Genomic DNA, 15,672 nt, shown 5'->3' with positions numbered 1-15,672 from the left:
AGTGTCCAGGGATGTGCAGGTTAGGGTGGATTGGCCGTGCTAAATTGTCCCATAGTGCCCAGGGATGTGCAGGGTAGGGTAGATTGGCCGTGCTAAATTGCCCCATAGTGCCCAGGGATGTGCAGGTTAGGTGGGTTAGCCGTGGGAAATGCAGGGTTACAGGGGTAGTGTAGGGGGGTGGGCTGGGTCTGTGTGGGATGTTCTTCAGAGGATTGGTGTGATTCAATGGGCAGAATGGCCTGCTTCAACACTGTAGAGATTCTATGAAATCGATGTCCTCTTGTTCCTGCTCCTTTTACAAGCAGGAACAGTTTCTCCCTATTTGGTCTATCCAAACTGCTCAGGATTTTGAGAACTTCTACCAAATTGTAACTCAAACTTCTCCTCCCCAGGAAAAACAGTCCCAACCTTTTCAATCTGTCCTCATAATTGAAGATTCTCATTCCTGGAACCATTCTCGCAAATCGCTTCTCCACTCTCTCCAAAATATTCACATCTTTCCTGTGATATGAGGCCCACATCTGTACACAATAGAGGGCTAACAAAGGTCTAATAAAAGTTCAACATCACATCTTTGCTGGTGTACTCTACCCACCTAAAAATAAAACTGAAAATAATGTGTGCTTTATCAACTGCTCTCTCCACTTAGAGTCATACAGCACAGAAACAGACCCTTCAGTCCACTTGTCCCGTTATCTTCAATGACCTAACAGCCACCTTCAGAACTGTATCATTGTGTTTCGATGATCACATGGGGAGGGCGTGACATGATTTCAGGTTTTCCCAGAGGCAATGGTTAGATTTTTCTGCATCCAAACCAATGACAAACTAGCCTCATGGACAGAAATCGGAAAGTCTCCCCCCCACACCATGGGAGTATAGGAACAGCATGAGGCCATTCATCCCCTCAAACCTGCTTTGACATTCAACTAAATCATGGCTGGTTTTCTCCTTAGTACCATTTTCCAGCCCTACTCCCATGTCCCATTACATGCTTAATGTCTTGATCCTACTGATCTGTCTTAGGACGGCGTGGTGGCTCAGTGGTTAGCACTTCTACCTCCCAGCACCTGGGACCTGGTTTCAATTCCACCCTCGGGCGACTGTCTGTGTGGAGTTTGCACATTCTCCCTGTGTCTGCATGGGTTTCCTCCCACAGCCCAAAGATGTGCAGGTTAGGGTGGACTGGCCATGCTAAATTATCCCATAATGTCCAGGGACGTGTAGGCCAGGTGGATTAGCCTATGGGGAATGCAGGGTTATACAGTAGGGGGGTGGGTCTGGATGGGAGGCTCAGTGTGAACTCAATGGGCCGAATGACCTGCTTCCTGGAGGGATTCTATGAACGTATGCAATGACCATGCTTCCACAGCCCTCTAGGGGGTAAAGGATCCCAAAGATTCACTATCACTGGGTGAAAAAAAGTCCTCCCTGTCTTAGTCCTAAATGGCCTGCCTGTTGTTTTGAGACTGTGTTCCCTAGTTCCACACACCTCAAGCTGTAGGGAAACATCCTCCTTCCATCCCACCCTGTCAAACCCTGCAGAGTTCTGTTTCAACATGGTCACCCTCTCATTCTTCTAAATTCTAGAGAATAGTCTGCCCAATTTCTCCTCATTATTCTGAGGAGGCACTGTGATTTTTTTAATTTCAAAAATATACTTTATTCATAAAAAATATCTTTAGATATATACATAGTCACAAACGCAGTTCGGTTCTGTACAGTAGCATATTCAAGCAAACATTGGAGTTTGACTCTATCCCAAAAAAACCTAAAGGCATCTCTTACACACACAAGACTATATTTACATACACTGAGGCACTAAGAGGGTCTGACACCTGAACAGACCCCCATTTACCTGCAGGAGGAAGACCTCAGACAGTGGTCTTTCCCCACTGCTTTATCACTTTGCAAAGTAGATCCTTCCTTAGGTGAGGAGATTTAAGCTGTGTCCCATACTCCACGTCCCTTCAAAAATCCACTGAGCACTCTCATAGTGAGTGCTTCAATGTGCTTGTGATGTAGGACTCCATGTTGTTAACATTTGGATGATAACAGCTTAGAGTTCCTATCTTATTTCCAGCTTTTAACTTTCTGACCTTATCATACCAAACTGGTGAGATTCCTCTTCTACACTCATAGCAATAGCCTCACCTTTCATTCTAATAAGCACTGATGATCTCCACAGAAGATGGGGAACGAAAAGACAGCTGAGGCTCTGAAAACAGAAGCAGTTAATTGAGGTCACTTACAAGATAAATTATTTGAAAGTGTGATGTCTGAGCGCCTTATGAAGTCGAAGTGTTCTGGGAGAACAGGAGTGGCTGTAAGGAGCGCTTGTGTATTGTAAATGACAGTTTAATCAGTATGTACACCGCCATCTGAGACACGAGATGTGACACACTGGAACACTGGCCACACTGATAGGAAGGATGGTAACTGCCTTTGAAATTAATGACCTTTTTTTATAATTTCCCATTATGCACAGGCGCTGCTTGTGAAATGCCAACCAAAGACCAGATGCAACTTATTAAAAGGTTGTCATCTCCTGCCAACTTCAGTAGAAGTGAACTGATGGCAAATTTGACACATTCATTTTCAGGTAAGTCTGCAAACTAGCCAAAAGATAAACTTAAGAGGCAGGGACAGAAGTAGGCCAAAATGGGCCTTCCCATTCTCGTATACCATCACAGGAAACTTATACCTCAACTCTACCTTCCTGTTAATCCACATATTGCTTAATTCACAAAGGTAACATCTTGAATATATTCACCAAGCATTCACATTTCTTTAAGGTTACAAAGATTCATAAGCCTCTGAGTGCAGAATTTCTCCTCGTCAAAGTTTTAAATGATCGTCCCCTTATGCGAAAGCTGCAAGCACTAGTCTGAAGCATTCAGACAGCTCGTCAGCATATGGTCTCTCAAAACCTCACAGAATCTTCCATGTCTTAATGGGAACCCCTCTCACTCTCCAGAAGGAGACCAGTTGCCATCGCGTCTAAATTTGTTCTCCAAAACAGCATCATCGAGCCCCCCCTTGTCTGCGTGGGTTTCCTCCGGGTGCTCCGTTTTCCTCCCAAAGCCCAAAGATGGGCAGGTTAGGGTGCATTGCCTGTGCTAAATTACCCCATAGTGCCCAGGGATGTGCAGGCTAAGTGGATTGGCCATGGGAAATGCAGGGTTACAGGGATAGAGTAGGGGGGTGGGTCTGGGTGCAATGCTCCTCAGAGAGTCGGTGTGGACTCGATGGGTCAAATCAGCCTGCTTCCACACTGTAGGGATTCTACGATTCTATGAACCCTCTCCCTCCATGAATCAATTGGTGGAATTTCTTTGAAGGGTGTCATTGGATGGCAGCAATGTCCTTTCTGAAAGAAACAGATCCAGTTGAGACGGATCCAGAAGTCATCCCAATTGGGAAGGTGGGACACCTGGATGATGGGTCAGGTCAATCAACCGATGGTAGGGACATGACAGTTAGGATCTCATCTGATGAAGCTGATTTAAGGGGAAGTAACAGCCTAGTGGTATTATCACTGAATTATCACTGAATTATCGCTGAATAATCACTGAATCATCGCTGAATTATCACTGAATCATTGCTGAATTATCACCAATTATCGCTGAATTATCACTGAATTATTGCTGAATTCTCACTGATTATCGCTGAATAATCACTGAATAATCAGTGAATTATTGCTGAATTATCGCTGAATTATCACTGAACTGTTATTCACCAAAGATCCTCAGTCAGCACCTTCTAAACCCACCACCACTTCCATCTGGAAGGACAAGGGCAGCAGATACATGGGAACACCACCATCTCCAAGTTCCCCTCTAAGTCACTCACCATCCTGACTTGGAAATATATCGCCGTTCCTTCACTGTCACTGGGTCAAAATCCTGGAATTCCCTCCCTAAGGGCATTGCGGGTCAACGCACAGCAGGTGGACTGCAGCGGTTCAAGAAGGCAGCTCACCCCCACCTTCTCAAGGGGCAACTAGGGCAATAAATGCTGGTCCCAGCCAGTGATGCCCACATCCCACAAATGAACATCTAGAGACCCAGGTTATAACATAGGGATCTGGGCTTGAACCCTGCCATGGAAGATGGTGGAATTCAAACTCTATAAAAATCAAGAATGAAGAGTCTAACGATGACCATGAACCCATTGTTGGGAAAAAAAACCCATCTGGTTCACTAATGTCTTGAAGGGAAGGAAACTGCCATCTTTGCCTGGTCTGGCCTACATGTGACTCCAGACCCACAGCAATGTGGTGGAGTCTTAACTTCCCTCTGGGCAATTAGGGATGGACGATAAATGCCGGCAGAGCCAGCTATGCCCCCATCCTGTGAGCGAATAAAATAAAAAAAGCCCACGGATACATTAATCAGAGTCAGGAACCCAGTCCCTGTGAAACACTTTAGGATAGAGTTCCATGTGCAAAACCATATTTGACAATAAGAATTTGCACTTAAATAACACCATTACCACGGCAAATAATCACAAGGCCCCTCACAACGTTCATATCAAATAAGATGAGACGCTAAGTTGTGTAAGGAGATATGGCAGGTGACAAAAAGCTTGGTCAGTGGAAGGTTTAAGGGGAAAAGAGCTATGGGAGGGATATAGAGATTTTTATGGACTGAGGAGGAGAATATCCAGCACTCCTGCCCTAGGGAGCTGAAGGTACAGGCGCCAATACTGGATCAATAAAAATCTGTGCAAGAGGCCAGAATTGAAAGAGAACAGAAATCTCAGTTATAAAGGTTGGGTATAAATGCAAATTACTGTTGTTAAACCTTTGGTCTACTATTGAAGAGTTTGATCCATGATCAGCAATGAAAAACAGCAGGGAAAACATTCAAGTATTTCCAGAGTGAAAAAGCCATCCTGCACAGAAATGGCTCCAAGCAGTTTCTGACAACTCGCTGTTGCTGCCAGAGAGAAGAAGTAATGAAAATGGGGATCAATTTATCGGAAAACACAAAAACAGATCATGGAGAGAATAAGGAGATCTAAAAGCGGGATTAAAGTTACAGGTAAAGTGGTGTCTGGGTTGACAGCAAAATTATAAACACTGCAAGAAAATTACAGAAGGAAAGAAGGAGCTTGGTGAATTAAGAGTAGATTTATATCTCTCGTAATTAATTCTTCAGATGTAGATATCACTGGCTAGGCCAGCATTTATTGTCAATAGTTCTTGATCATAGCTGTCATTTAGCAGAGGGCCACAGAGTGAGTCCTTAATGAATATCTTCATAGAGTCCTGACAGTGCAGAAGCAGGCCATTCAGCCCATCAAGTCCTCTGATGAGCATCTCACCCAATCTCTGTAACCCTGCATTTCTCACGGCTAATGGGATCTTGCACATCCTCGAGCACTATGGGGTAATTTAGCAGGGCCAATCCACCTAACTGGCACATCTTTGGACTGGGTGAGGAAAGTGGAGCACCCAGAGGAAACCCACACAGACACAGGGAAAGTGTGCAAAATCAACACAGACAGTCACCCGAGGGTGGAACTGAGCCTGGGTACCTGGCGCTGTGAGGCTGCAGTGCTAACCACTGAGCCACTGTGCTGCCCCCAATTTTGCTTCTAATGTCTGTAGTGCTCAATTGTTCTGTGTTTGATTATGTGAGTCCATTTATTATTGATGCTACTGTGCCTAACTAATGAAGCATGAGCATGGACAATGATGCAAGTAAAACACTGTAGAGGTTGCTGTAAGCTCACACTCCAAGCATGGAGAAGAAATTTGAAAATGTTCTGAAAATAAATCTGTTACACACATAGAAATTAATGCCATTTCTATATTGGTGTGCGCTGTAAAAAATACAACAGTGGCAAAGCCAGATATTCCAAAGCAGAGCAGGGATGACTACAGATTAATAAAGTTGAAAAATATAAAGCTTGGTATAAAGAGAACATTTTGCGATGGATCACAGAATGGAATTGAAAAGCAATGCACCCATACATACAGCTCCAACCCAGTGTATTGCGAGAAATAGCCGATGGTAATTAGCAACACATTAGTTATAACTCACAGGACTTGCAGAGAATGTGAGAGGCTCAGAAAGCAGTAAATCTTCTACCTTCATTTAGAACAAAAAAAGGAGGGGTCAAGGCAAGAGGGAGTGGGAGAAAAGTTTCAATGTTGGTTCAAAAATTGCTCCAGTCGGTCATCGGTCAGATTCAGGAAATCAAACTGATTAGGAAAGATCTGATTAGCTTAGTAATATGTTCTAAGTAAATCAGTAGAGCTCTTTAGGAAAGCAGCCTTCGGGTTATAGATGCAGTAAACAACTTGTTAAGATATGTTATGACACACCCATCGAGCATGAAGGACTTGAGTTCAGGCCTCCTGGCTTGGAGATAGGGACATTACCATTACACCAATATGCACTTAGACTTCCAATCCTTTATTTTCTTTCTTTTAAAGGAACCAAACTTTAGTGATTGGAACAAGGTCAGCCAGACAGCCCTCATTGAATATGAGCTCCCTGATTGGGGCTGTTAATCTGATCCAATCAGGGAGCCCTGGCTGAAAGATTTAAACAGGAGTGTCAGAGGTTCTGTTCACGCTGAGAGCTGGCTCTGAGGGAGCTGGGTCAGTGTCAAGGACTCTCCGCGTGTAAATAAAGGGTGACTTGGTGATGGGATACCTGCCTCTGTGGAGTTATTTTGTGAACCTTGCTTGTGTTTTCTTTCTATCTGCAGAAGTATTATCACACAAAACTGAATTTTTTTTACCGCCACAATGAGGAGGGAATGGCCTAGTTAATCTGTTAATCCAGAAGCTCAGCTAATGTTCTGGTGACCTGAGTTCGAATCCCACCACGGCAGATGGTGGAATTTGAATTCAATGAAAAGCATCTGGAAGTAACTTTCTAATGATGACCATGAAACCGTTGTTGGGAGAAACCTATCTGGTTCATTAATGTCCTTTAGGGAAGGAAATCTGCCATCCTTACCTGGTAAGGTCTACATGTGGCCTCATACCCACAGTAATGTGGTTGACTCTTAACTGCCCTCTGGGCAATTAGGCTTGGACATTAAATGCTGCCTAGCCAGGGACACTCTCAATAAAAAAAAAGTAAATTATCTGTGTTTTCCAACTGATTAATTTACATGCAAAGCCCATTAATGACAATGCAGTGACACCAAAGCTGTACCCTGCTCTTACATTTTTGGTTAAATCAATCTGTCCAAATATGTTATGACACATCAAGTTGGGCCCTGAACACAGATCACCTGTGTAGGGACACTACCACTGCATCAATACAGCTCCTTAGCCATTCAGTTATATATCTAGAAGTGTTCTTCTGCACAATTTATCACCAAAGCAAGCCTTCCAATTGCAGCTATTTTCCTCGCTAACCTGTTCAGAGATATTATTACACACTTCTGGAGCAGGTGGGATTTGAACCTGGGATCTCCTAGTCCACAGGTAGGGACATTACCACTGCACCTACCATTTCTTTTTTTAAAATTTAATCGAAGCCTATCATTTCCTTTCATAATTGCAGGCCATCCCAAGCTGCTTTCAATACTTCAGTGTGGCCTTTGTTACCGCGTAGGAAATGTAGCAGCCAATTTGCACACACCCACGGGTAAAGGATAATGAGCTGGGTCAGCTGCTAATCTCATGTCCACCAAGGGCTGAGTATTGTCTCAGAAACTGGGGAAGACATCCCTGCTCTTCTTCAAAGTGGAGTCGTAGGATCTTTCGAAACCACCTGAAAGGCCAGGCGAGGCTTTGAATTAAGAATTCATTGTTGCAATACAAGAAATGTGACGGGCAATTTGTGCAGTCACGGAGGTGGTGAACAGAGGATCAATAGGTATTACATGCATTGATTTTCAGAAGCAATTTGATCACGTGCTGCACAAGGGACTGAGCTCTGGAAAACGCCAAACATTGGAAATAGTTCTTAGTGAGGAGAGGAAACATGTTGGGGTTGTGGGGGGAAGGGATGTGATTGCCATTAATCTGAAAAAACATTAAACTGAGATAGTAGGAACTGCAGATGCTGGAGAATCCGAGACAACAAGGTGCAGGGCTGGATGAACACAGCAGGCCAAGCAGCATCATAGGAGCAGAGAGGCTGACGTTTCGGGCCTCGACCCTTCATCAGAAACATTAAACTGACATGTTTTTACGAAGTCCTTCTTGTCAAAAAAAGGATCAGTGAATCCATTAAGACCAATGTTAACAGGAGTTTAAGACAAACAAGGACTGTATACAAGGCTAATGGAAACAATCAATACTTAGTAACTATATAGAGAAGCATAATCAGGTACAGCTTTACACATGTCTCCATCTGTCAGGTCTCAGTCCATGTGATCTGATATCTTCACCACAAGAGATCCTTATGCACATGCTCAGCAGCTATTGTTAGAGTATTGATAGGTTAACCCTTAACTCTACTAATCCTGAAATGCAGAATTTATTCCTCATTTGGCAAGTTGCTTAACGCATCAGCCCCGTAACTTGCGTTGTGGGCATCATGTGTTAATCATTCTGGTCTCCCTTTTATAGGAAAGCTGCTGTTAATCTTGAAAGAATGCAGGACAGATTTACAAGGATGTACTGGGTTGGAGGGTATGAGCTGTCAGGAGAGATCGATCAGGTTGGAGCTATTTTCCCTGCAGTGTCAGAGGCTGAAGGGTGACCTTATAGAGGTTTATAAAATCATGAGGGGCATGGATAGGGTGAATATTTTTCCCAGGATAGATAAATCTAAAACTACAGGGCATAGGTTTAAGGTGAAAGGGGAAAGATTTAAAAGGGACCTGAGGGGCAACTTTCTCACACAGAGGGTGATGCGTGTATGGAATGAGCTGCCAGAGAAAGTGGTGGAGGCTGGTACAATTACAACATTTAAAAGGCATCTGGATGGGTATATAAACAGGAAGGGTTTAGAGGGATATGGGCCAAATGCAAATAGGTCTAGATTAATTTAGGATATCTGATCAACATGGACAAGTTGTGCTGAAGCGTCTGTTTCCATGCTGTACATCTCTGACTGTATGACTGTGGGTGGACCAGCAAGTTGACTAATCTGTTAGAGTCCATGAAATCAGGGATCTCACTTCCCAGGAACAGTAGACCTTCCCTATTGCCTGTTCAATAGACCCATTAGCTTCCCAAGTGCTTTTTCACTAAGGATATTATTGTATATATTTCTTCCTCCAACCTCCATTTTAGCCCCCTTGATTTAATAATTGTGAAAAACTATTAATGTTCTCTCCTGTGAACTCAAAGCATTTATTCAATTCCGTTATTTTCTTGGTTTCCCATTATCATTCCACCCAGCCTCATTCTCTAAGGAGCCCACATTCATTTTGACCTCTCTCTAGCCATTCTTAATCCTGGACTCACCTTTATCTTTGCCATACTTAATTTTTATTTTTCTTTCAATTTCCCTGGTAAACCACCATTCGTGTTTCCTCTTTCAAGAATTATTCTTCCTCACTGAGATATGTCTTTGCTGTCAGTCATGAACTGTTTTAACTATTTTAACTGTCTCTTCTGCTTTTCCCAGTCCACTGCATATAGCTCTGCCCTTGCCCCTATGAAATTACCCTTACTTAAGTTTGGCACAGTTTTATTTTTCCGACACAAAATTCTCACTGTCAAATTGAATGTTAAATTCTACCATGTTATGGCCACTGCTTCTATCGTTTAGTGTGAGATCATTTATTCAACCTGCTACATTACACATTACTAAATCCAAAACAGCCTGACCCTGATTGGACCCACAACAATATTGTTCTAAAAATCTGTCCTGAATACACAAGGTGGAGGGGGGGCAATGGCCTAGTGGTATTATCTGTTAATCCAGAGACCCTGATAACATCCTGGGGACCCAGGTTCAAATCCCACCACAGCAGATGGTGGGATTCAAATTCAATGAATATCTGGAGTTAAGAGTCTAATAATGACCATAATCCATTGCCAATTGTCAGGAAAAACCCATCTGGTTCACTAATGTCCTTTAGGGAAAGAAACTGCCATCCTTATCAGGTCTGGCCTACATGTGACTCCATACCCACAGCAATGTGGTTGACTCTTAACAACAAATGCTGCTTAGCCAGCAACACCCTCATCCTGTAAATAAATTTTTTTTTCATAGCTACCTCTCCTGATTTGATTTTTCCAGTCTATGTAATGATTAGAGCTACACACAATTAATGTATGTGTATATCTCCTGATTTATTCTCTGCCTTACACAATAATTACTGTTGGGGCTCCTATAGATTGCTCACACCACTGTCTTCTTCCCCTTGTGACTTCTTACCTCCACGCGTATAGATTCTGTACCTTCCGATCCAAGATCATTCTGTGCTATTTTGTCTTGTACTTATTCCATCTTGTACTAATGAAGCAAACCCAACACCCTTTCCTTTCTGTGTGTCCTTTCAAAAAGCCACATCCCCCTGAATACTTGTTGGTAGTGCAATAGGCAGCATCTGGGTTCCTCAGCTCGGGGCTTATCCATTCTGTCTGCTTTTTCTTTTTTTCTTCTTTTCTCGTTCTTCTTCTCTCCTTTTAAATTGTTTTTAGTTTAGTGCGGAAACCCCCTGTGCTGATCCCTTTATAGAAACACTGTAATGTTTAGCTTTTTTAACTTTGATTCCTATATTTCTAACTTATACTATGAATAACTATCAGGTAATGTAACTTTTTTTTCTTTATTTCTCTGTTTTGTACTTAAGATTTGCACTCAGGTACTTTGTACCTAAAATGGCATCATGTGTGGCAACATTGTACACTTTTCACTGTACTCCTGTACTTGAGTACACGTGACAATAAGCCTAATTCTAAAAGTAATTCTAATATTTCATTCATAGCTCTGATCTCCTTGTAGCCAACTCCCCTGAATGGCTATCGATCATATCCATTAATGCCTATGTGTACTGTTAATTAATTTATATATTCATGATTACTATGTAGATTGAAGTAAAAACTCATTGATTTCACCTTTTTACCAACTTTTTCCCCTTTTTTGAACCCATTTGCTGCTTGCTTTTATGTTTGTATATTCTATTACTTGGTGTTCTGCTCTGGATATAATGAGTGAAAGAGCTGCCCTGTAGTGCTGTCACATCTATTTGCTTTGTGAGTGCATATATCGCCCCTCCTGAACCCTCCACCCCTCTCGTTGTTTTAAAGTCCTCTCTACAGGCTTGTGCTCTTTAATTCACTAGGGCACTGGTTACAACATAGTTCAAGTGAAACCCTTGGCATACTCTGTACTCATGCCAGTGCCCCATGAACTGAAACCCATTCCTCCCACACCAATCTCTTCGATCCACTCATTTAAACCCTTGGCTTTATTTACCCTATGCCAGTCTGCCTTAGCTCAAATAGTAATCCTGAGGTTAGTTCATAGAATCTTTATAGTATGGAAGCAGCCCATTGAGTCCACACTGACCCTCCGAAGAGTATCCCAGCCAGACCCACTCCATCATTGTAACCCTGCGTTTCCCATGGCAAGGAAAATCCGACAGGATGAGCTAAGCGAGGCGCTGGGAAGAGTGGAATTCTCACTGAAGCACTGTGGAAGTTTACAGTCGGTCTCCCTCTATACCCAATATACAAGGATATAAAGTGGAACTGCTGAGTGACTGTACAGTTGGTGAGGGGAACTTATAGATTTAAGGTGACTGGGAAAAGAACCAGATAAGGAAAAAAGTTTTCATGAACTTAGGATTTGGAGTGCGCTGCCTGAAAAGTATAAGAATTAAATTAAATCGTGAGCAAGTGCAACAGAACTAGATAAATATTGAGGAAGAAAAACAGGCGAAACAGGAAGAGTGGGATTACCGGAATGTTCTTTGAAAAAGAGTCCTGATGACTTAATAGGCCGACTGGTCCCCATTGGTGTAGCATTCTTCGATTTAATTATTCTAACCATGAATGTTCTCATTATTAGTCTTATTGGGATTCTGAAGAAATGTTTTTGTGAAGTTCCAATACAAACAAGTGAACTGCAAAAGAGAGCAGGAAGTCCCAGCCGGGTACAGATATCCAGCAGTCAAATTCATGGCCCAGATATTCATTCTTCTTTTTGGCAGGTTCAGATGAAAGGGCTTTATTTTCTTGCAGTGGGGAATTCATACAGGCAGCCAAAAGGCACTTAATACTTTTAAAGCTTACAGTGTCTGATCCGGTTGAGCAACGTCCAGAGATAGAAAAATCTGAGAGGATTACATGTTAATTAATTCTCCTTGATCTGTCATAACGGCACGTATTTCAAAATTCAGGTGAGAATCAAAAGAATTATCACTACTCTGCCTTTATTGGTGAGGTTTGTGGGGTATATCACATGGTGGGGGATAGAGAGTACTCTCTGTAATGAAAACTATCCCAAACAAAAGGATGCTAAACTATGGTGGAAATTGAATGCAAATTGTGTTAGGGAAAATTGAGTTTTCAGGATCGTTTAAAAAGAAATCATGGCTTGACACCAGATCGAAGTAATCGCCATAATTAGGCCACATGTTAACCTGGTAATCTAAATGCTACAGCTCTGTCACTGAACACAGAGGTAGGAGGAACTGCCGATGCTGGAGAATCTGAGATAACAAGGTGCGGAGCTGGATGAACACAGCAGGCCAAGCAGCATCAGAAGGGGCTTCGCAGTGGGGTTAAAACTCACTCAGAGATAGTAGGACCTTTTCTGAACATTTCTGAAGAAGGGTCCAGACCCGAAACGTCAGCTTTCCTGCTCCTCTGATGCTGCCTGGCCTGCTGTGTTCATCCAGCTCTACACCCTATCACTGAATACATCTGCCCACAACCCCTTAAAACCAAAAGGTCCCACCAAGTTTAGGAGCATGGATTCAGTGCTGACCACCCACTGCTAGATTGGTCTGCTTTGTACATGGACACGATGTTTGTCACCAATTCCTGGGATGGCAGGATAGACGTATGAGGAGAGATTGAGTCAGTCAAGATTGCATTCACTGGGGTTTAGACGAATTGGGGGTGAGGGAGGGGATCTCAGAGAAACCTATAAAATTCCAACAGAACAAGGCAGGGTAGGTACAGGAAGGATGTTCCCCATAGTGGGAGAGTCCAGAACCAGGGGCCAGGATGAGGGGTAGATCTTTTAGGGCTGAGAAAAGAGAAATTTCTTTACCCAGAGAGTGGTGAGCATGTGGAATTCGATACCACAGAAAATGGTTGGGTCCAAAACATTATGTGCTTTCAAGAAGGAGGTAGATATAGCTTTTATGGCCAAAGAGGCCATGGGATATGGGGGGGATGGCGAGATTAGAGTATTGAATTTAACAATCAGCCATGATCACATTGAATGGCGCAGCAGGCTTGAGGCTTTGAATGGTCACTTCTACTCCTATCTTCTACATTTCTGTCTCTGTCACTCCAGCTCACACAGTTAATAGCTGCTTAGCATCAATAACTGCCACTTTTTAAAACCTGATGTGAAGTCACTGACTATGGCATTATTTATTGCTCATCCCTATTAATGGTCAACCATGTTGCTACGGGTTTGGAGACCAGACTTGGTAAGGTCTGCAGATATCCTTCACTAAAAGGTCATTACTGAAGCAGGTGGGGTGTTTTTTTTTCACAGTTGCCATTGGGTCTAAGTTTTAATTGCAGATTTTATTGAGTTCAAATTTCACCATTTGCCATGGTGGGATTTGAACCCATTTCCCAGAAAATTAACCTGGACTAGTCCAGTGGGATATTACCCACTGAAGTACGTCTAAGGGTAGCCTCCAAAACCAGCCTAGGGGATTGGGCATGGTGAGTCCGCCTCTTGGGGTAGTCAGACTCAGGATGCTTTCTATATAAAGGGGAAGGAGTCAAAAATTGAGCTGCCCACCACCCATCTTGACTAATAGGGGATGTTTCCCTCTTGGATTGGGAGAGTGGTGCGCGTTATGGGAGATGAGAGTGAATGGCACAGCTGTTGGATGCGCAACATCCCTCTAAAGATGGCACCCAGCACCAGGGCACCAGTGAATTTTGGCATATCCTGGCATTGGTGAGTTGTTTTGGCAATGACGTGTGGTAAGATGGAGTTGGAATTGGATGAGGGGGTCGCCAAAGGGGCAGGGTAGGCAGTCAATGAGATGAGTTTGATGTGTTAGGCCAAAAAAAACTTGCTCATCCTCACAGAGAGAAACCACCTCAAAAACAAACCAACAAAACATAAAAAATGAAAAAAAAAGCAATAAAACGTTTCTGAAGAAGGGTCCTGACCCAAAACATCAGCTTTCCTGCTCCTCTGATGCCGCCTGGCCTGCTGTGTTCCTCCAGCTCCACACCTTGTTACCTCTGACTCCAGCATCGGCAGGTCTTGCTATCCCAATAAAACTTGCACTTAGCTGAAATAAAAGAATGATTTAGCCCGGAAATAACTGGATTCACCTCGGCACACTCCCATGATCTGAACTATCTGAAAGTCTGTCATTTTTCCGTAATAAAGTCTTCGAGTGAGGGCTTTGTACCTAGAAACTATTCATTCAGTCACTTAGGCAAAAGCTTGATGTTGTTAACAGTACACTCACATAAAGTTCACAAAGGAAAGCCCCATTTACAATCCAGGCTGTACCACGCCAATGTCTTTCCTGCTGACTTCAGTGAAAATAAGGACACTGAAGCAATCAGAATATTGCCCCAAATATTGACACAAAACAAAACGCTGTTGCTCAGCCCAGCTCGAAGCTCATGTTTCAACAGTAAGGTGACTCTCACGTTAAAATAGGAATCACCTCACGGCCTAGAGCTCTGAATTTGCTGTAACGTTGTGAAGGGAAATGCTTGCTTTTGCTTGTCACCCCCACAGTGTTAAAACGATGGAGCAGCTCTGGATTCAATGATTGACATAGAGACAGCTGGTTAATTTGCTCGCCTTAAATCCAAATGTGTTGCAGCAAACGTGTTTAATAATTAATGCTTGCTGACTGTTATTCTGCGACCCCCTCCTTCCATCCTCGCCTCAGCAATAGATCTGAGTGACTTCATTCCCTGTTGCTTATTGCAATCTCAACAGTCCATGGGGAACCCCACAGATTACATCTCTAAGGCCCCATCCGAAATCAGCTTGATGCACCGATTTATAACCACACGTCCCTTGCTAATACATCGATAACTGCTATCATTGCTGTAAAACCCCTGGAACGCTACTCAAAGATGTTATTGCAGTGTCTCAGAGACTGCCAGCGCAAATATTATTCAAAAGAAAAGTAGGTTGTTGCAAACTGGCCGTGATCTGAATAGTCCTGGTTCACCTTGATGAAGTTAAAGCTGCCATGTCTGACTGTTGTTCATAATTGAAATATGTATGTGCGAGTTAAAATAAAACATTTCCTTTTGTTCGATCTGTCATGAATGAGAAGCCATTGCGCATGAAATTTAGAATAGTTGACATTTGAAACAGGCTGCCTAGCTCCTGTTTGCAGATTTGACGGAGCAGGTTAGAAATCCTTTTTCTCTGATATGACTGCAAGACCACAAGAGATTCAGTAACCTTACCAAAGGACTCTCTCATTCCATGCAACTCTCTGTGTAATCCTGACCCACTTCTACACCTGACACACACACACACACACACATGCACACACACACACACAAACACATACACACAAACGCACATACACACACACAAACACACACACAAACACGCA

This window comes from Rhincodon typus, chromosome 37, assembly GCF_021869965.1.
Source record: "Rhincodon typus isolate 14 chromosome 37, sRhiTyp1.1, whole genome shotgun sequence".
NCBI lineage: Eukaryota > Metazoa > Chordata > Chondrichthyes > Orectolobiformes > Rhincodontidae > Rhincodon > Rhincodon typus.
Note: the sequence above shows the minus strand (reverse complement) of the source record.